At 47.5% G+C, this 21842-nt stretch overlaps 1 protein-coding gene across 11 annotated transcripts in view; it reads left to right on the plus strand.

Moving 5' to 3' along the window:
* Positions 1-21842, plus strand: part of MSI2 (musashi RNA binding protein 2) — a 431644-nt gene that overhangs the window by 57030 nt on the left and 352772 nt on the right. The gene's annotated exons all lie outside the window — the stretch shown is intronic.

The following is a 21842-nucleotide window of genomic DNA, read 5'->3' on the forward strand; positions in this document are numbered from 1 at the left end:
CAGGCAGGGGAACTTGCTGAGAAGTTACTGCTTGCAAGGTGAGCTCCCCTTTCAGTTCAGTCCGGTTCATGTTTATCTGCGCCTTCTGTGTGCACCGTGTGAGGTGCCAGGCACAGAGACACAGGTGAGACAGGGCTCTGCCTTGAGCTCACAAGCAGTTGGTTGTTAGATAAGCAGGTCGGGGAACCCTGGAGGCTCCGAGGATGACCACAGAGGTGGGCCTGCTGGGGTGGGTCTGGGCAGTGTCGCACAGGAGTCTATACCTGGGATTGCATCTTGAAAAATGAGCATTTGTTTGCCAGGGCTACTGTAACAAAGTACCATGGACTAGGTGGCTTCTACAATAGAATTGTTTTTTTTGCTTCCCAGTTCTGGAGGCTGGGAAGTTCAAGGTGGAGGTTTTGATAGGGTTGGCTCCGTCTGAGGGCTCGGAGGGAAGGAAGGGTCCATCGCAGGTCTAGATGGACCTGATTCTAGATGGTTGTTTTCTCCCAGTGCCTTGTATGCTGGCCCTTTGTATGGGTATACATGTACAGATTGTGCCCAGATTTCCTCAAGGACACTGGTCATATTGGATTAGGGCCCACCCTCCAGAATGGTCATGGGCCCTCACGATCCTATTTTAACTTAATTACCTCTGTCAAGACTGTATTTCTGAGTATAGTCACATTTTGAAGTGCCAGGGCTTAGGACTTCAACATGAGAATTTTTGCAGGGGACACAATTTGGCTCATAATAGATAGATGGTAGGAGTTTATCCAGGAGATGGAGTAATTATGGGGAGGGAGTTTCCTGCCAAAGGGAAAGGCAGGGGCACAGCCGCCAGTCCAAGTAAAGCATCGTGCATTGGGGAGCTGAATGCATGGTGGGGTATATGAGTGGGCATTGGCAAGAGATGGAAGAGGGAAAATACAGGGCGAGATCCTATGTGACCACTGGCTCCGTCAGGCACCTGCATGTTTAGAAGATGCCCCTAGTAAATGGTGTGCACTGGAAAGTTTGAGAAACATCAGTCCAGAGCTGTGGTTCTCAGCCTTGGCTGCAGGGTAGAATCATCAAGAGCAGCGATGCTCATGTCTCTGAAACTCTTCATTTACTTGGTTGGGGGTGTGGATTGGGCTTTGGGAGTTTTTAAAAGCTCATTGTTTTGAGCTGGGTTTTGTTTTTCTGGTGTGTGTGAGTTTTCTTTAAGCCACCATATTGATTTTTCTGTGCAGCCAGGGTTCAGAACCGCTGTTTGGGTCAGCAGGGCGGGGGCCAGGAAGAGTTTAAAGCAGGGATGCAGTGTGGGGTGGAAAGTTTAGAAACTGTCTTCTGTCCTCTCTTGACCAAGAGCAAGAACTCATGGTCTCTGGAGCCAAAAGCAGCCCTGCTGGATACCAGTGGCTTGTCCTGGTGTCCTTTGCCTGGGGCAGGTCAGGGGAGTAAAGGACAAACCCAGGCCCAGCTAACCTGCCTGTCATTGGGGGTGAGGGCTCTGATTTGAGTGTGTCTCTGTCAACTCAAGGACCACAGATGGGGGACATTTGACTCCATTGCTGGCAGGTCGGTTGGAGGGGAGCCTGTGTTGGGGGAGGCCGGGCAGATATGTGGGAGGAAGGGAGGAGTTCCCAGCCAGGTTTTCTGAAAATGGTACGTATTCTTATTTCCCATAGCACTAAAGGTTCTTGAAGGCTGGGCCCATTCCTCGGAAAGGATGCTTTTTGTGGCTGTTGCATGTACCAGATAAGCTCTCTAAAGCCCACTGGTGATAAAGGTGATCTAGAGAAAACAAACATCAGTGAAAAAGCAAACAAACCCAAACACCCAAACTGCGCTTATCCCAGTTTAGCGGCGAGACTTGGATTAGGCAGGTCACATGGCCCACAACTTTCCTTCAATCCTTGGGAGACTTCTTCTGTGGAAATTCTTTTTCGGCAGCTTTGCAATTTTGATTTTCAGTTAATTAGATTTGTGCTGTTTGGGAGACTTGGTTAATGCATTTCACCCCACAGAGCTAATTTGCCTCTGTCTAAATTAGGTCTTTGCTGTGGCGGAGGGTGTACATGGACTGCGTGAATATAGACTCATGCGGGGTATTGAGAGACCGTTAGACAGTAAACAGGAGAGGGCTTTGAAATCACAGTTGCCATCATCATCATTATTATGGAATATCTGAGGTCCCACCGAGAGAATAGAGGTGTTCTTTGGAGAAAGGGTGTCATGTGAGTACACCTGGTCTTGTTATATGTCTCTTGAAATACAGTGAAGTGTCCTCCTGTACTGTTAACCCAGGGCCATAGCAGGAAGGAGAAGGGAAATCTATTTGGAGGGTACAAAGCAGTAGATACTGCTGAGTAATACATTTACAATCCCTAAGCTTTTTAGGGCTGAGAGGGACCTCAGGAGCTATCTTAGCCAGTCCCTCACTTTACAAGCACAGGTATCTGAGGCCTAGGGTTATTCCTACTTTTCTTTTTTTTTTGAGACAGAGTCTCGCTCTGTCACCCAGGCTGGAGTGCAGTGGCACGATCTCGGCTCACTGCAACCTCCTAGGTTCAAGTGATTCTTCTGCCTCAGCCTCCTGAGTAGCTGGGACTACAAGTGCGCAACTCGCTAATTTTTGTATTTTTAGTAGAGACGGGGTTTCACCACATTGGGCAGGCTGGTTTGGAACTCCTGACCTCATGATCCACCCACCTCAGCCTCCCAGAGTGCTGGTATTACAGGCGTGAGCCACTGCATCTGGCCTATTCCTACTTTTCTTTCTTTCTTTTGGAGGCAAGGTCATCTGTCATCTCTTTCATCCAGGTTGGAGTACAGTGGCATGATCATGGCTCACTATACCCTTGACCTCTCGGGCTCAAGCAATCCTCTTGCCTCAGCCTCCCAAGTAGCTGGGACCACAGGTACATGCCACCACACTGGACTACTTTTTAAATATTTTTGTGTAGACAGGGTCTTGCTATGTTGTCCAGGCTGGTCTCAAACTCCTGGACTCAGGTGATCCTCCTGCCTCTGCCTCCCGAAGTGCTGGGATTACAGGTGTGAGCTGCTGCTCCCAGTCTGTTCCTACTTTTGAGTTTGGAAAATCCTGTGCTTTTCCTTCCTTTTCCATGTGTACTCACTCCCTTCCCCATGGTCTTTGGATACAGGTGAGGAGCAGAGGGAGATGAATCTGACTGCATGGATATATTTGGGAGGTGACTACAGGACCTGAGTGAAGGCTTGAGGTCCGGTTTTGTGGACTCACCACAAATTCTATCCTTTGTTCCCCTTCTCCTGTGTCAAAAATTACAGACTCTGTTGGTGATAGGACACTAGGAATTATAATTTAATAATTTACATCCTGCTGATCTTCTCAAAAGACTTTGAGGTAGGAAAAAAAAAGGGCAGAGGGAGGACCTAGGGAGATAGAATCAGGCTCTTTGTCTCCACTGCTCACAGGAATGCTCAAAAGCCATCTGTGGAGGTGGGCTGTGTTTTCAGAGGCCCTGTCAATAGTTAGTATCCGTGCATGTCAGAGGCCATGCATGCCACCTAGACTAGGCGGCCTTTCACCTCTTTGCGATGTCTGATAGGTTGGAAGCAGCTTGCCTGCTGGAGTACTGATCAGTGGGTGGGCATATGCACTCGATTAGTCATGCCTGCCATGGCCAGGGCATGGAGGTAGCAGCATGCTTGCTGTCTGTTGCCATCTCTTCAGTCTGTACCACCAATTGAGATGGTGATGATGCCTGGAGAATCTTATTTCAGGCATTTTGAAAAAAGGAGACATAACTTCTCTCCCTGGGAAAATTATAGCCCCATCAGGAAGGCAGAATGTATGTACCAAGAGGCCTGAATACCTAAAGAGTCTCAATAATCTCAATTAGCATTATTAGCATAATTTAGTAATAACTATCATTATACTCCACCCCATGTTATAGTTTTTTGTTTGTTTTTTGAGACAGGGTCTCACTTTGTCTCCCAGGCTGGAATGCAGTGGCTTGATCTTGGCTCACTGTAGCCTATACCTCCTGGGTTCAAGTGATCCTCCTGCCTCAGCCCCCCATGTAGCTGGGACTCCGTGGTATAGTTTTGGCACATGGAATAGAGAGGACAGAAATGAATATATAAGGCAGAGAAAGAAGCCAGGACACTGAGATGGACTTATTTCCTGAAGTCACACAGCCAGCACACACAGAGCCCAGGATAATGTGCAGTTGGGGTAGTGGTGCCCCGGCCTCAGAATATGCCTCTTAGGAAGGGTGCTCCAGGGAATGATTGAAAGCAGAGTCAGTGACTCACGCCTATAATCCCAGCACTTTGGGAGGCTGAGGAGGGAGGATCACATGAGGCCAGGAGCTTGAGACCAGCCTGGCCAACATGGTGAAATCTCGTCTCTATTAAAAATACAACAGTTAGCCAAGTGTGGTAGCACACGCTTGTAATCCCAGCTACTCAGGAGGCTGAGGCAGGAGAATCACTTGAGTCTGGGAGGCAGAGGTTGCAGTGAGTTGAGATTGTGCCACTGCACTCCAGCCTGGGTGACAGAGAGAGACTCTGTCTCAAAAATGAAATAAAATAACACAGAATGTGGCAGGTGGGCAGGGGTGACCATGTCCTGGAAGAGGAGGCCCGGGGAGGTTTTTCAGTATTGATGGGCAGCTCTCTGCTCTGGGTGTTCTTTCATTGGACCCTTTTCCCCTCTTCTGGATTCTTCACTGGTTTTTCCTGTGTCTTCCTCACGGGACGGTGTCCTGAATGCCAGTCTGATGGCTCTTGCTTTACTTCTGAGGTTACCCCTGGACTCTGGCTTTGGGAGACTGCTGCAGTTTTCATTTTCTTCACCTGTTTAGAGAGTGTGGCCACAGTATCACAGAGGACTGGGAATGGGCCAGAGAAATCATGGGCTGTGTCAGGGTTGGGAGATTGGTGCTGCTCATAAGAAGCTTGAAGGGCGGGGCGCAGTAGCTCCTGCCTATAATCCCAGCACTTTGGGAAGCTGAGGCAGGCAGATTACCTGAGGTCAGGAGTTTGAGACCAGCCTGCCCAACACGGTGAAACCCTGTCTCTACTAAAAATACAAAAATCAGCTGGGTGTGGTGGTGCATGCCTGTAATCCCAGCTACTCAGGAGGCTGAGGCAGGAGAGGTTGCGGTGAGCTGAGATCGTGCCACTGCACTCCAGCCTAGTCAACAGAGCAAGACTGTCTCAACAACAACAACAACAACAACAACAACAACAACAACAACAACAACAACAACAAAAGCAGCAGCAACAGCAGCAGCAGCTTGAAGGCAGAGGGTGCTGGGACCTTCGGTCTGAAAAGGTGCCTGGTGCGGGGCGGTGGTGGTGAGAATCTTGGGGAGAAAAGGTAGCTGACATAGAAGCACGTATAGCACATTCCTGAATCCAGGACTTGGAGTCCGAGGAGTGTCTGTGTGGCAAGTTTCCCCTTTTTAATTTTCTTGTGTTGTTTCTCCTGTTAAGTGCAAAGAAGATGCCTCGCTGCGGGAACATCTGTGCTCCTTAGGATTCCATAGCTGATTTGTTACATGTAAATTTCCTAATGTAGGTTATGGAGCTGTTGAGGGAGAGAAGCAGAGAAGCAGGCTAGGGAAACATCCTTCTCCACTCAACTTAATATTGGTGCCTGTGGCTCCAGGGCCAGCCCAGGCCCCCTGCCTTTAGGTGTATGGGCCCTCCCTGAAAGGACACCTTTTGCGTCCATGGGAAAGAGTGTGTGGGGAGCTGTGGCTGTGGTCTTGCTCTCCTCTGAGCTGGTGATGGGGAGCAGCCGGTGATTATGCAGAGCAGGGCCTTCTGACTCTGGGCGGGCTGAGACAATTGCTTAGATGGTTGTGAAGAAGGTGTTCAGAAATAGTGTGACAGGGGCGAAACCTGTGCTGTCGCTGGTGACTGGGGACGCTTGTTAGCATTTTCTAGGGCTGAATCGTTATCATTTCCATTCCTTCATTCCAAGGAAGCTGAGACTTAGAGAAGCGAGGTGACCTTCTCAAGATCACACAAGTGGTTCTGTGGCATGGCCAGGACAGGAACATGAATGCCCACATTCTCACTGGAAACACCACATTTCTTTAATTTAGAATGCATTTTAGTTCACAGTTGCACTTGAAAATCCAGTGCATCTTATAAATGGATGGCATCATGTCATAATGGTGAATCTTATGATCCACACAGTCTTAGATTCAATCAAATATGGTGGAGACTTTTGATCGAGAGTGGCTTTATGGCTGGTAATGGGCACATTGCTCATTTTAATCCTGAACAAAACAAAATCCTCTTGAGTAGGGGTTTGTTTGTTTTTGAGACAGGGTCTCACTCTGTTGCCCAGGCTGGAGTGCAGAGACACAATCATGGCTCACTGTAGCCTTGACCTCTGAGGCTTGAGCGATTCTCCCACCTCAGCCTCCCAAGTAGCTGGGACTACAGGCACACGCCACCATGCCTGGCTAATTTTTGTATTTTTTTGTAGGGATAGGGTCTTGCCATGTTGTCCAGGCTGGTCTCAAACTCCTAGGCTCATGCGATCTGCCCACACACCCTCCCAAAGTGCTAGGATTACAGGCACGAGCCACTGTGCCCAGCCAAGTAGGGACTTTTTGCTGGTCAGTTGGCAAAGTAGAGTGAGGTGGTGTGGGGTGGGGGGGCTGCAGCTCTCAGATCCTTTATTGTTTCTCAGTGCCAGCCTGAAATGAGTGAGGCTGTGAGTCCCCTGGCCCTCCCACCTGGCCCTTCCCTCTGCATCGTCTCACTCTCAGCTTCTCCGGAATGACAGCGCTTTCTTCCTTCAAGTAGTCACCAGGCTACCGCCTGTGAGTTTTCTGGACACTTGCTGCTGAACTGTGTTCCGATCGAAAGAAACACAATTACTCTCTGAGACTTGAGGGCGATTGTGAGCACTTGCAGTCGCCTTCTTGTTCAATACTTGCTTGGAGTGTCTCTCCTGAGAGGGCTGGAAAGGCATCTTTGGGTGGAGGATGATCTATATGAGGATTGGCTCTCTCACAGGGAAAGGGATAGTCTGCTTTTTGCCTCTCTTGGAGAGGGAGGAGAGTTATTTTTATTTAGGTGTGAATGTGGGGACTTGAATCCAGGGCAGAGGTGATATCTCACCTCTTTAGCCAGTTTGTAGAAAGATAATAGGGAGGATTGTTAGGTATGCTGGGGCTGTTTTGGAGAATCCTCAAGGGAGAAGCCCAGAAGGGGAGGCACTATCAGATGTTCCTTGCTAGTTTGCAGAGTGCTTGGAGGTAATATTTTAAGACAGTTGGGAAGGGTCAGAGGTTTCTACCCTTAGAGTCTCATCAAAGTGCTGAGCGATGCCCAAAGGGGATGAATAATTCTTCCAGAATTCGAAGTCCTAAGCTTTCCTCTTCCTTTCTTCTTGTTGAAATAGACAGGCTGGTTGAGGGATCCCCCAGCCCCATCTTAAGATACATATAGAAAGAAACACTAAGCGGGCTCTTGCTGTTTTCGCAGCCAGCCAAGCAAAGGGGTCCTGCAGAGGGTGGGCCGGGAAGGGAGAAGGAAGAGACATGGATACAAAAGGCTCTCGCAGCTGTCTGAACCATATATGTGGTCATTTCCTAGAGATGAGAATGGACGTCTTGGCTTCCTGCAGCCTGCTCCCTGCCATGCTGCCTTCCTTCCATCTGGGCCCCTTTACCCCTCCTTGTCCCCTCCTACCTTTTGTCCAGCTCTCCAGATTCTGTACCACGCCATCCACCTGGAGCTAGGCGAGGAGGGTTTATACCACTGGTTCTCTTACTCAGGGCTATAATTGGGATTAGGGGGATGGATTTGGGGGCCTGGGGTGGTCTAGCTGCCTCCCATGGACTCTGAGTACCCCTAAGCCCTCCAAATGTGGCTCGGCCAGACAGGCTGGGAAAGTGACCAGGAGTCTCTTCTTCCAGCTTCTGAGACTGCTGTGTTCTCGTTGAGCCTCCCACCCATGGCTTCCAGGCCTAATCTCCACGTTATTACTGTGCACCACCAAGCAGATAGGGACGGTAATTATAAATGCTTTGAGAGCCGCCGTTCGCTTCACATGGCAAGGTGACTGAGAACATTAGATCAGAATTAGAGAAGGAGAAAAAAGTGATCAAAGGAAGCCCCCTCCCATGCCAACCCCTGTGATATCCTAGCACTCTAGCCTTCCATCCCAAATAATAGTTATGGAAATGTCTCAGCTTCTCTGGAAGCAGGAGCACAAGGGAGCTCTGTTGCACCAGAATCCATGCTGAGCTTTCTCTTGGACTATGCCAGAAGAGCTACCTCCAGCCAATCTGTCTTCTAGCTTGTGCCTGCTCACCTGAGGAGCCATTGAATTTGGGATAAAGAGGTGCCTGGGGACAAGGGTGAACTGGAAAGGGAGATGTGGTCAAATTAGGAAGGCCCCTGCTGTTGGATGTTCTTAATTTTTCAGTCTTGGGAAACAGCCTCCAAAGAAATCCTTTGTGTTGGGCTGGGCAACTTTGCCTTGGGTTAAATTTTTTTTGTTTTTTAAGATGGAGTCTCACTCTGTCCTCAGGCTGGAGTGCTGTGGCGTGATCTCAGCTCACCGCAACCTCTGCCTCCTGGGTTCAAACAATTCTCTTGCCTCAGCCTCCTGAGTAGCTGGGACTACAGGCTCATGCCACCATGCCCGGCTACTTTTTGTATTTTTAGTAGAGATGGGGTTTCATTGTGTTAGCCAGGATGGTCTCGATCTCCTGACCTCATGATCTGCCTGCTTTGGCCTCCCAAAGTGCTGGAATTACAGGTGTGAGCCACTGCGCCTGGCTTTTTTTTTTCTTTTTTTTTGGCAGAGTCTCACTCTGTCACTCAGGCGTGCAGTGGCACGATCTCAGCTCACTGCAACCTCCACCTCCTGGGTTCAAGTGATTCTCCTACCTCAGCCTCCTGAGTAGCTGGGATTACAGACACATGCCACCACGCCCAGCTAATTTTTGTATTTTTAGTGGAGACGAGGTTTCGCCATGTTGGCCAGGCTGGTCTCGAACTCCTGACCTACCTCAGCCCCCCAAAATGCTGGGATTATAGGCATGAGCCACGGCGCCCGGCCCTTGGGTTTAAATTTTAAGGTCCATGAGGGTAGGGGCAGGGTGTGTCATGTTTATAGCTGTCCCCGCAGTACTGAGACCAGAGCTCAGGAAGTATTTGTGAAAGCTGAATCGGGAAATGGATCCAGTGTGTGGTAGTCATGAAGCAGGAGCTGAGGCCAACTTCGTTGGTCCTGAGAGCAGGAGGCAGACATACCTTGTCTTGTCTGTTTGGGTGTCCTGTGTACTTTGTGGTCAGGGTTTGGTCCTCAGAGTCTGATCAAGAGAACTTGAATGGAAAAATTTATTCCTGTTTCAGGAAAGGGCAGTAAAAATATTTATTCCCATAATCAAAATGGAAATGTAAGTCAATGACAATGGAAACTATTTCTGGCCATTTGCACACTAGGGAGGGGAGTCAGGGGGTTGACTCAAACAGGGCAGAAGAATCCAGTCATTGTAAATTTTAGGTGTGAAATAACAGCATAGAAATAAAAACTCCCCAAGGAAGCATAAATCAACCTTTCATTGAACATAACAAACCACGTACCACTCACTTAAACTGGGAGCTGCATCCCCGGCCATTAGGTTTGTGCTTGGCTGTTGGAGTGACGTGCCACCCACAAGGTCTTGACTACTAAGGGGCAAGTACTGGGTTTGCTCTCGTCTCCTGAAAGGCTCCTGTTGACAGCAGACAGCTTCTCAGAGCCTCTGGTCACCGACCTGTGCCTCCCTTCCTTTCTCCCGTGCTGTTTTCAAGCCAGAAAGCTCAGCTGTGGCGACTGCAGGTCTTTGGATTAGTTTGACACCTGGAGAGTTCCAAGGTGAAGCTGAGGGCCGCAGGGCAGGGAGCAGAGCCCACGTGGGAGTTATGTGCTGTGTTGGTGAGAAACAGGCTGAGAAAGCAGCAGCTGCTGAGAATAATCTAGTGAATGTAGGGGCAGGGGTATATTGGTCGGGGGAGAGGGGCCGTGTTGGCCATGAGTGACCCTGAGCGATGGTACCCGGGGTTCATTCTCTCAGTCTCATTACTTTTGTGAAAGTTTGCAAAGGTCAGAACCCAGAGAAAAAGATCAAAAACCAGAAAGAGAAGCAGCAGCTGACCCCAAGATCCCCGCCCCCGCATTACCCCCTTGAATCAGGTCAGGTGTAGGTCTGTTTCCCCATCTGTTTTGAGTCTGCAAAGACCCAGGTCCAAATCCTGCAGGAAAGCGGAGAAGAAAAAAAGGTGAGTTTGATTTTTTTTTTTTTCGAGTTTTGACTGAGAGCAGTACGTTTTCTCATGGACTTCTGGACATCCATGCCCGAGAAGGCACCTTGAGTTTTCCCTGCTTCCAATTTTGACTGAGCTCAGTGGATTTCCAGGGAAATGCGGGGGTCCACTGGGCACTTGGGCCCTCCCAAAGATCCAGGTTGTTCCCCCTTCCAGTGGAAACCTGCACTCTCCTATCCTTGCAGCCACCTCGTTTGGTGCTGCCTCCCTGGGACAGGCGCTCCTCCGTCCCGGGCAGGGCCAGGATTTGGGCTCCAGAGGGGCTGCATCGGCCCAGGCTGTGCTGCCAAGCTCCACGGAGGGGCCGTTGCCCAGGTCAGTGTCCTGTGGCCTCACTAGGGTAGACTTGTCTCAGTTGCCAGGATGGGCAAAGAAGAGGGGATGGAGCAGACACACTGCCTGCTCCTGTGGGTGTCAAGAGAGGCGTTTTGGGTGGATCACAGGGTAGCCGTGTGTGGCACAGATACTCGCTGATGTGAACAGACATCTGGGTCTTAAATTCTTGCGCAAACTCATTATTTCCCCATCACCCTCATTTGTGCCTCCTGTATGAGGAGCTTTCTTCCCACATGTTCTGAGATGGTTTTCTTTTTGGTGATGGTTTGATTTCCCAGGTTATATAGCTTTTATGTTAGGTGACGGTAAAAGGAGGACCAGGTCGTCCCTGTCCTTAAGGATCACACACACAAAAATAAGGCCAGGTGTGGTGGCTCATGCCTGTGATCCCAGCACTATGGAAACTGAGGTGCGAGGGTTGCTTGAGGCCAGGAGTTCAAGACCAGCCTGGGTAACATAGCAAGACCATGTCTATACAAGAAATTAAAACATTTATTTCCCTCTTTTTGTGGGTGGAGTCTGAGGCCTGAGAGGAGGGGTAGCTGATAGAGTCTCTGAGCAACACAACATGGGCTGATGAAGCCCCCCTAGAGCCCAAACCCTGGTCCTGCCAGGGATACAGGCGCACCTGACCAAGGAGGGGTACCGCATGAGGTGGCTGCTGAGACAGGAGGCAGTTTTTCTTCTTCTTTTATTTATTTTTTTAATGTGACGGAGTTTCTGCTCTTGTCGCCCAGGCTGGAGTACAGTGGCGTTATCTTGGCTCACTGCAACCTCCGCCTCCCAGGTTCAAGCAATTCTCCTGCTTCAGCCTCTCGAGTAGCTGGGACTACAGGCATGCACCCAGATAATTTTTGTATTTTTAGTAGAGACGGGGTTTCACCACATTGGCCAGGCTGGTCTCGAACTCCTGAACTTAGGTGATCCTCCCACCTTGACCTCCGAAAGTGCTGGGATTACAGGCATGAGCCACCATGCCTGGCCTTTTCCTCATCTTACCCACCAGCTCCCCTGGTCAGTCACAGACACCTCTGTCCTCTGACGGGACATTCAGTGACACTTCCCTTTTGGCTTTTCAGTTCCTGAAGGAGCCGGCAGATAAAATGGGGAAAAGCATGTCTTTTCCCCTTGTCTCCCAAGTGGCTGTTCGTGTTGGCCCATGGAGACCTGCATCTATCTCACCAGCTGACCCCTCTCTTCTGCCTACCTCGGAGGGTGTTTTGTTTTAGTTCGGTTTGTCTTTAATAAGGGAGCAGTGCCCATTTCAGAGGTGGATGGCTGTAGATCCTCTTCCTGAACCAGCAGAGGCCAACTCCGTTTCATCCTGGACCTTCTCCTCCTCCTCCACTTTCTCCCAGCCTCCCCCCTTGCTTATTTGAGCCACTGAGGCAGGGACTAACCAGGCCACAGGCACCTGACTGCTGTACTTTGCCAACCTGCTTGTGACCTGGAGGACTGCAAGGCAGGCATGCAGAAGAGGAGGGTTGAGTTGCCACAGCCCAGAGCCCAATGCTGCCCAAATCATCACTTTGTCATTTGGTACATCAGAAAGTGGTATCGACCTGTATTTATCACAGCAATTCCCAATTGCAAAGATGTGGAACCACCCTAACTGCCTATCAGCTGACGAGTGGATAAAGAAAATGTGGTATATATACACTGTGGAATACTACTCAGCCATAAAAAAAAATGAAATAATGTCTTTTGCAGCAACTTGGCTGGAGCTGGAGGCCGTTATTCTAAGTGAGGTAACTCAGGAATGGAAAACCAAGTATCACATGTTCTCACTTACAAGTGGGAGCTAAGCCATGAGTACACTGAGGCACACAGAGTGGTTTAATGCACATTGGATGCTCGAAAGGAGGGAAAGTGGGAGAGGGTGAAGGATAAAACACTACATGTTGGATGCAGTGTGCGCTACTCAGCTGACAGGTGCACTGAGATCTCAGGCTTCACTGTACAATTCATCCATGTAACTAAAACCACTTATACCCCAAAAGCTATTGAAATACAAAAAGGATTAAAAAACAAAAAAAGAAAGTGGAGTCTAGAAAAGGGGCTCTTCGCGTCCTGAACATAGGGCGAGTGAGTGTGGGCTGTCTTCTCGCACCGATTGTCCCTCAGCACGGTTAAGAGGCTGAGCCTTTTTTTAAAATCCTCTTTGCTGTCTGAGTTGCTGTTGTCATCATCTCTTCCCTGACCATTCGACCCATCTCCAGCTGGCCACCTCCTTCCACTGTTCCTCTGCTTGTCCATTTACCAGGCCCTTACCCAGGGGATTTCAGGAAAATGTGGATCTGATCAAATTCTTAAAGAGCTCCCTGTACCGAGGCTCCCATACCAAGCGTGATACTTCAGCATGGGTTATGCACAATTTAGGATCCACCCCGGCCTCATTTTCCAGCCTCTCCTTTTGCTACTCCTGCACACACATCTTAGGCTGCACTCCATGACCTGTTGTGTTTCCTGAACATTCTTCACTGATTTCTACCTCCCGCCTTTGCATCTGCCAGTTCCTCTGTCAGAATACCCACCCTGCCTAGTTCAGTGAGGCTCTCGTTTCTCCTTCAAGCTGCAGCTTAAACTGTGCCTGTTTGGCAGAGCCTTTCCCGTCACCGCCTACACCACCCCCCCTCCGTTGTTGCCTCTAACACTTTATTGCTGTATGGTGCGGGTTACGGTAGGTGTTACTTTGTTGCTGTGTGGTGCTATATGCTGCAGGTTACAGACCCTTAGCTACAATTATCATATCCCCCAAATTTTTTTTTCTAACTCATTTGGCTACAAAATCTGAACTGTCTTGAGACACTATACAATTTTGCTTAAGAAGTCCCAGTGGGTTTGATCACAGGTGCTGTTTTAAGCCCTGCGGGAGAGGAGGTGGGTGCTGTAGGTTATATGATACGTGACTTGTTACCTGTTTGCAAGCAGGAACCGCCTACATCCAAACCTATTTGGCCCAAGGGCTTGGGATAAGAGATCATAGGTCTGTATTCCTTGTTTCAAGTTGGCCTCTTTCTGTTAAACTGTAAGGCCTTGGACTATGTCCTAGTCAATATCTTTGTGTTTCCTTAGGGGCCTCATGATTAACTAGCACTGTGAGAGTAAATACCCAGTGAGACTGTCTTGGTGAATGGATAATAGTAGCTAATATTTATGAAGCTCTCACTGTGTACCAGGCTGTGTTCTAAATGCTTTACTTATTTCCACTCATTTGATCTTCACAGTAGCCCTACGATAAGTTGCTCGTCTTACCCCCGTTTGATAGATGGAAAAACCAAGGCAACTGCTGTTGAGGTAGCTTGCTCAGGGTCACATGGCTTGGAAGTAGAGAGGGAGACTTGGATTTAGGAAGCCTGATTTTTAACCATGGATTAGTAGCAATTGGAAGGACTACGCCTTGTCCCACTGCAGGGTTTGTGCTTTCTGGCTGTCGTAGAGTTGGAATAGAACTGCTCATCTGAGGGCATTTTTGAAAGGGTGATAAAATGACTGCACATGAGAGTTAAGAAGGAAAAAAACCTCCAATGGTTATTGAGTGTTTTACTGAGTGCCAAATGGAGCTGGGTACTTATAGAAACAGGCCATCCACTAGAAGTAATAGCTGTCTTCATGATCATCTTGTCCAACATCTAAAAAGATGACAAACTGTAGGGCTGGGCACAGTGGCTCACACCAGTAATCCAAGGAACTTGGGAAGCTGAGGCAGGAGAATCACCTGAACCTAGGAGTCTGAGGTTGCAGCGACCTATGATTGTGCCACTGCGCTCCAGCCTGGGTGACACAGGGACACCCCATCTCTAAAAAATTAAAAAAGGAAAAAGTTGACAAATCTGAAGCCTGGAGAGGGCACGTGACTCATCTGAGGCCACACAGCCAGTGTACATTGCAGGGACCCAGATCTGATACAGTGGGTGCCTTTTCTCTTGCTTCAGCAAGGTACCTGGAATGAGTGCTGAGTTCTGTGGTTTTCAGCCCAGAACTGTGGAAACTCTACTCTTGGTAGCTTTTTCCAGCTGACCATGTGACTTGTGAATTGGTGTCAGACAAACTGTTAGAACACAAGAAGTGTTCTATTCAACACATCCCTTCTTTGTGGTATCAAGGGGGAATGTGATGTGCGGGGGCGGGGGGGGGGGGCCCAATCCTTTGCTCCTACTCTCTGAGCTTTGGGTAGACAAAACAGGATTGATGGTGGCTCTTTCACCAGTTAGTGTGATGACTGCTTTTACAATTGTCCCAAAAACCAAGCCACTGTGAAATGCCTCCGAGGTCATTGGCTGATGGGGTTGTGCTACAGGGGCCCTAGTTTGTGAGTAAAGCCGGGGTATGAGGGACTTGTAGTTCAGGGTCATCTTTCTGTTAAGGGTGAGACATTTTTGCCTGTGACCGCTTTTGTACTTGGGAGCCCCTTGTCAGGCAGGCCATAAATCTGGTCTGAGTTTAATACTTCTTTCCCCCTCCATCTGGGACGGGTGAGTTGCCTTTCCCAGGAATGGCTCAGATGTTTTTGGCTTCACCCTCTAGAATTGAGTATGCAAAGGCACTACTGTTGGGAGGAGTGGGGAGGGGACACAGATTTCTTTTTTTTATTAATTTCCTTAACTATCTGTTTGTCTCAGCAAGGTTCATGTTCTAATAGCAAAATAACCAGACTCAAAGGTAACTACTTCTTTATGGCAAAATATCCCAAAATGCCAGTATTGGCTCCTGTCTGTCTCTTTGTCTTTCTGTTTGCCTGCCCATCCATGCATCCATCCATGCATCCATCCATCCATCCATCCATCCGTTCATCCATGTATCCATCCATGCCTCCATCTATCTGTCCATCCATCTATCCACCCACCCATGCATCCATGCATCCATCCATCCTTCATCCATCCATCCATCCATCTACCCACCCACCCATGCATCCGTCTATCCATCTGTCCATCTTGTCCATCCATCTGGTGAATTCTTTCTTTCCTTGTACACTTTCCAATGTAAATGCAGACATAACTTTGTATATATTTCTCCTTTTAAAAAATTAGATTACATTATACATTTAGATCACATTATAGAATTAGACCCCATTACAGAAGACATGTTGTTTTGTAAGTCACTCCCAGTGCAGTTTTCACCAGTGTATGCATATCAACAGCAACATTTTCAACGACAGCAGAATGCTCCATTGTATAGATATAACCTAATTTAACTAATCCTCTGTGGTTGGACAGCTGGGTGGCTCAGCTTTGCCTGTATAAACAGTGTGACAATGAACATCCTTGAATAGCCTTTTTTTTTTTTTTTTTTTAACCTACTTGTTTGATTATTGCCTGAGGAGACATTCATCTATATGGAATAGCTGGGTTAAAGTTTGTGCGTTTGGCTTGGGTTGGGGGTGGCAGAGGGGGAACTTTGGATGCACTTTGGTGGTTTATGTGGCTGAATTTTAGTTGTCTTGCTGATTCCTCAGTCGTTAGGTTTTGGAGCCTCCTGATGGTAATATAAACTTATTTTAATATTTGTGAATGATTAAGAAAGTAGATCTCTTGTAGGCTGTGGGGGAGTGGAGACCTTAGCTGGTGTGTGCCCTGAGATGGTGTTGGGGCAGTAGCTCCCAGTGATGACCTAGAAGACACCGGGAATGTGTTGCTTCACCTTGCAAGGACGCATTCCAGGGGTTTCTTTGAATTTCTCCTTGCAAAACAGCTCAACATTTTGTAGAAGTAGGATTATTAGTGGAGGTTTTCAGCACCTCCAATTACATTTGGAAAACACTGTGTTTCTTTTGGCTTGGTTGTAAAAGACAAGTAAATAATTTTTTTTAGAAAAGGTAAATGGTAATATTTTGCATTCTCAAGAGCGTGTTCTGTCCTTTAAAGTCACAGTGTTCAACAGTAAATTATTTGATTCCTTCCAACAATACCCCTGTGTGGGAGGCATGTATAAACTTCCATTAAGGGCAAACAACATGGTAAACCAAAGCTCAGAAATGTGTAATTTCTTACCCATCTGGGTGGGCCAGAAACCCATAGTGGGATTTTACTAGGATGTAAGTGTGGGGGTGTGTGTCACTGAGGGTATATAGAGGTTTTCTCAAAGACTTATTTACACGAGTTAGTGAAAAAGGGTTTGTCCTTCTCTCCCTCCTTCCCCGGCGTTGGAGTCCCTTGCGAGGAGCTGATGTGCACAATGAATTCGTCTCAGCCAGCAGGCTCTTTAAAGCATAATCAAATCAGAACCCTCGTTTTCTGAGTTACGTAATTTTGCAGAACGGACACAGAGGCTCCTGGGAAAAACTGCCTGTCCTCCTGTTAATTTTAAGGTCCATTTATAAAATTAGAAGCAATGTTGAACAGATGAATATGAAATGGAACTTGCCTATTGAAGTATTTTCTTTTTTTTTTTGGTCAGATAGCCTTATTTAACCTTTCTGTGTCTCAGAGGTTGGTGGCCTTTGCCTATGGTGCCTTCATGGAAAAAGTTCTAAATATAGCTCTTGTTTGTTGTTGAATAATGACTTGGGAGGGCGGATGGTAGAGTTTCCAACTTCTTTCAGTCAGCAAACTGGACAGAGGGCATCTAGTCCGAAGGAAAGCCATATGCCTGAGCGTTCAGCACTGCTGCTTTTTTACTGTGGTCCTGGGTTTAGTGGATGTTCAGTACATTGTGCCTGTCTCTCTTGATTGTCCTTCTCCTCCCAGTTTTTACCTCCAAAAGCCTCTAGTTTTTTTTTTTTTTTTTTTGAGATAGAGTCTCGCTCTGTCTCCCAGGCTGGAGTGCAGTGGCTCGATCTTGGCTCACCGCAAACTCTGCCTCCTGGGTTCAAGTGATTCTCCTGCCTCAGCTTCCTGAGTAACTGGGATTATGGGTGCCTGCTACCACACCCAGCTAATTTTTGTATTTTTAGTAGAGATAGGGTTTCACCATGTTGACCAGGCTGGTTTTGAACTCCTGACCTCAGGTGGTCTGTCCGCCTCTGCCTCCTGAAGTGCTGGGATTACAGGCATGAGCCACTGCGTCTGGCCTTCTCTAATTAATTCCTAACTTGTAAAGGGTACCTGCGTGATTCAGATCCTGTGAAGACTTTTGTCTTTCAGGTGTTCTGCATCCATAGGCCCTTGGCCATTATTCTAACAGAGTGTTGAAGTGGGTGGATGTTTTCAAGAAAACCACCTGGGTTTCATTCTGTCTGTTTCAAGGAAGCATAGTGCAGTGGTAGAATGAGCAACACAGTGGGGGTGGTACCTGGGGCTCAAGTTTCTAGTGCGTGTGACCTTGAACAAGACTTCAGTTTCTGTTCTTGATAAAATGAGGGATTACATTATATTCCTGGCCTTGCTCAAAGTAGTTTTGTTCTTTTGTGACTCAGAGCAGTTTAAATTACATAAAGAAACTTCTTGAAGAACTGGCCCAGGACACACTATCCAGTCTTCTGTGTTTCCACGTGGTTCCTTGATGAACCTGCAACCCAATGCAGACCTCTTCTTTGAGGCCTCTGAGCCGGGGAAGCGTCAGGGTGAGGGAGTGGGAGCTTGGGTTTTCAGTAGCTTCTCCGGAAGCTGAGTAAGCAGAGGAGAGCAGAGATGTCAAGAAAGGGAATGTGGGAGATGAGTCAGACTGTCACCCTGGTGAGGACCATGGGTGAGCCACGTTAGGGCTGATCATCTGAACAGCTGTTTTTTTCCTTCTGCCCCTCCTGAGCAAGACCTGAAAGCTTTGAAGACTAAGACACATCTATGCAGTATTGATGTGCATGGAAGCCCCAGCAGATCCCTGAAGCCATATTTCATGTGACTGGGAGATGCTTGGCATGTAACCTTCCTTTGTATTCACCTATGTCAGTGTTCTGGGTTTCTAGGGACTGCCTTAGAACAGTGAAGGCCTATCAGCCACCCCAAGGATCTGCCTGTTTACTGAGAAAATTTATTTTGAATAATTCTCTCCATTTTGTAACTTTACACCACTGAAGCTGGAAGGTGCACACACTGTGACCCAAGCTTTTTACAGAATTGCTACTCTCGAGTTGCTTTTAATGTTACAACCTTGATTTTTAAAATTGTACTAAAAAATATCAGTGAGGACATTGATTCACCACCTCATTGTAGTCTCGTCTTACACTAAATGAGCAGATGGTATGGAAAGTTTAGAAAAGTTTGATCCTCTCCCAGGCACTCATGAGTTTTTCTCATTTGGATGAAGAAAAGTTTGTAATTGATCATGTTGCCTTTTTTTTTTTTTTTTTTTTTTTTTGAGACAGCTTCTCACTCTGTCACCCAGGTTGGAGTACAGCGGCTTGATCTTGGTTCACTGCAACCTCCATCTCTCGGGTTCAAATGATTCTCCTGCCTCAGCCTCCTGAGTAGCTGGGATTACAGGCGTGCGTCACTACGCCCGGCTAATTTTTGTATTTTTAGTAGAGATGGGGTTTCTCCATGTTGGCCAGGCTGGTCTCGAACTCCTGACCTCAAGTGATCTGCCCACCTCAGCCTCCCAAAGTGCTGGTGTTACAGGCGCGAGCCACCGCTTGGCCTGTGTTGCCATTTTTGTCTGGGCTGCCAGGAAGCTTAGAGCCCAGTGAGAGCCATCACCTGTTGGTCCAGTTATTGTATTTATAATACTCCTTTTCCATGGACATGATTTTCTGTAATTGTAATTTTACTGTTGGTTTTATTCTTCTTGTTGTTAGTCATCTCAGAGCCTTTGTGCAAAGAACTGGGTTAAGAATACTTTAAAAACAAACACACAAAGAGAAAGAGCAAGGATTTCATGCTGTTAGCAAAGCTTTAGAATGTAAAAACTTGCTTCTCTTGAGAGAGGGAAAGAGAGCGAGGCTGATTAGCATGGTATTTAAGAGTATGGACGCAAGAGTCAGACTGCCAAGGCTCAAATCCTGGCTGTCTCGCTTTAGTGGCTGTCTGACCTGGACAAGGTATGAAACCTCTTCGTTCCTCAGTTTCCACATCTGTAAAATGAAGATGATAGCTCCTCCCTCCTCATAGGGTTGCTATGAGAATTAGATGGGTTGGTTGATACCAAAGACCCTAAGAGTGTCTAAAGCATGTAAGCAGTCTGTAAGCTTTATCTATTACTAGCAAATAACTACTTTTTGGAATTAATTTTTCTACCCTGGAAATTTCCCAGTGTCATTTGAGCTCTCCCTCTTCTCTCCCATTCTCCCAACTCTGACTTTTTTAGAGATAAATTCCACCAAGCCAACTTTCTCCTGGTGTGGTTTGTACCGTTCATTCATTCATTTGATAGAGTCTTGCTCTGTTGCCCAGGCTGGAGTACAGTGGCGTGATCTCAGCTCACTGCAACCTCTGCCTCCCAGATTCAAGTGATTCTCCTGCGTCAGCCTCCTAAGTAGCTGGGATTACAGACGTGCGCCACCACACCCAGCTTATTTGTTATTGTTGTTGTTGTAGTTTTAGTAGAGACTTGGTTTCGCCATGTTGGCCAGTCTGGTCTTAAACTCCAGACCTCTGGTGATCGACTCATCTTGGACTCCCAAAATGCTGGGATTATAGGCATGAGCCACCTTGCCTGGCAAGGTTTATAACTTTTAAAAGTTTTTTTTTTTTTTTTTTTTTAAATAAAGAAAGAAAAAGATTTGCCCTCTGGGATCCACATACTTTTTTTAGAAGATCAAGAAAAAGATGAAGTACTTTCTCCTGTCTCAAGCTACAGCGTGTCATGCCTGGCCCAAGTCCATCTGCATGGTTTGGTGATGAGGCCTTTACCCCAGTGTGTCATCTCGGAAGACTACTTTGCTTCTCTGTGCCTTAGTTTCCCTACATTACCTTGGTGATATGTTCCATTCCATTGTTATCTCCAGGAAAACAGGGTTTCTATCTCCTCCTCTCCTTCCCCCAGCCCCAACCAGGGGCTACTCAGTAGACATTTGCCGAACACACGGATGAATGGAGATTTATGTCTCTGCTCTGCTGCCTTGTGTATTTCTTCTGAGTTTGAAATAAGATAATCAAAGTGAGACTAGGTTTAGAAAAAGTGTCCTCGAATGGAAGGGTTTTTGATTCCTGTCTCTTCCCTGCTCTTTGATGGTGGCAAAATGTGATAAAATCTGAGGGTTGGATGAAATGAAACAGCTCATCAGGGCCCTCTGCCATCTGGGTAGGTGGTGATTAAAAATGGCAAGCCTCACAGCTTCCCTTGGAGGGCCGTCTGAGGCGCTGCTGAAGTGGCTGCGCAGAGAGGCTTGGCATTAGGGGTTGGCTAAGGACTGGCAGGGCAGTTAGGGAACATCTTTGAAAGCAGCCCTCCCCAAGATCTCGTTAAAATGCTTCCTCTGGCTGGATGCGGTGGCTCACACCTGTAATCCCAGCATTTTGGGAGGCTGAGGTGGGCAGATCTCCTGAAGTCAGGAGTTTGAGGCCAGCCTGGCCAACATGGCAAAACCCCATCTCTATTAAAAATATAAAAATTAGCCAGGCATGGTGGAGGGCACCTGCAATCCCAGCTACTCAGGAGGCTGAGACAGGAAATCGCTTGAACCCAGAAGGTGGAGGTTGCAATGAGCCGAGATTGTGCCATTGCACTCCAGTGTGGGCAACAGACAAGACTCCATCTCAAAAAAAAAAAAAAAAGGCTTCCTCCAGTGGACTGAGCTAGAGGAAAAGGGTGTGGGAAGAGAGACAAGCTAAGTTTGGTAGGATACACTCAACTATGAATTTAGCGGCAATTAAAGCGGAAAGACTTGAGCAAGTGACTTTTTTTTTTCCCTGTAGTTATCCTTTGTTCTTGGTAGTTAATTTATAATAAGCATAATCTGTCTACTAGCTGATTGTCCTGCCAGAATTGCATATATTTATTTTCATGACTATTCTTGTGCATTGAACAGGAATCCATCAGTGCCAGGATATTTTGTCTCTAGACATATTTTGGTTTCGTTGGTGTCTTCCCAAACTTCCCAGCCCCCACCACCCCTGCCTGATATTTCTTTGAGAAGCCAGCAAGTATGAATTGTTAGCTCTTCCTCTGAAGTAGATAATGTAATAACTGGTTGATGTTCTTCTAGCAGCTGTGGGGTGTGCTGGAAGCCTAGACCATACCTGCCTTGCAGTCCTCAAGATTATGACAGAAGTGAGCTGACTTACCACCTGCCTTTATACCAGCTAGCTCTTAAATGGGCAGGCCAAATCCGGCCCACCACCCATTTTCACAAATAAAGTTTTATTGGAACCCAGCTATACACATTCATT

Source organism: Aotus nancymaae, unplaced genomic scaffold (genome assembly GCF_030222135.1).
Source record: "Aotus nancymaae isolate 86718 unplaced genomic scaffold, 86718_ANA_hifiasm-v0.15.2.pri h1tg000072l, whole genome shotgun sequence".
Classification (NCBI taxonomy): domain Eukaryota; kingdom Metazoa; phylum Chordata; class Mammalia; order Primates; family Aotidae; genus Aotus; species Aotus nancymaae.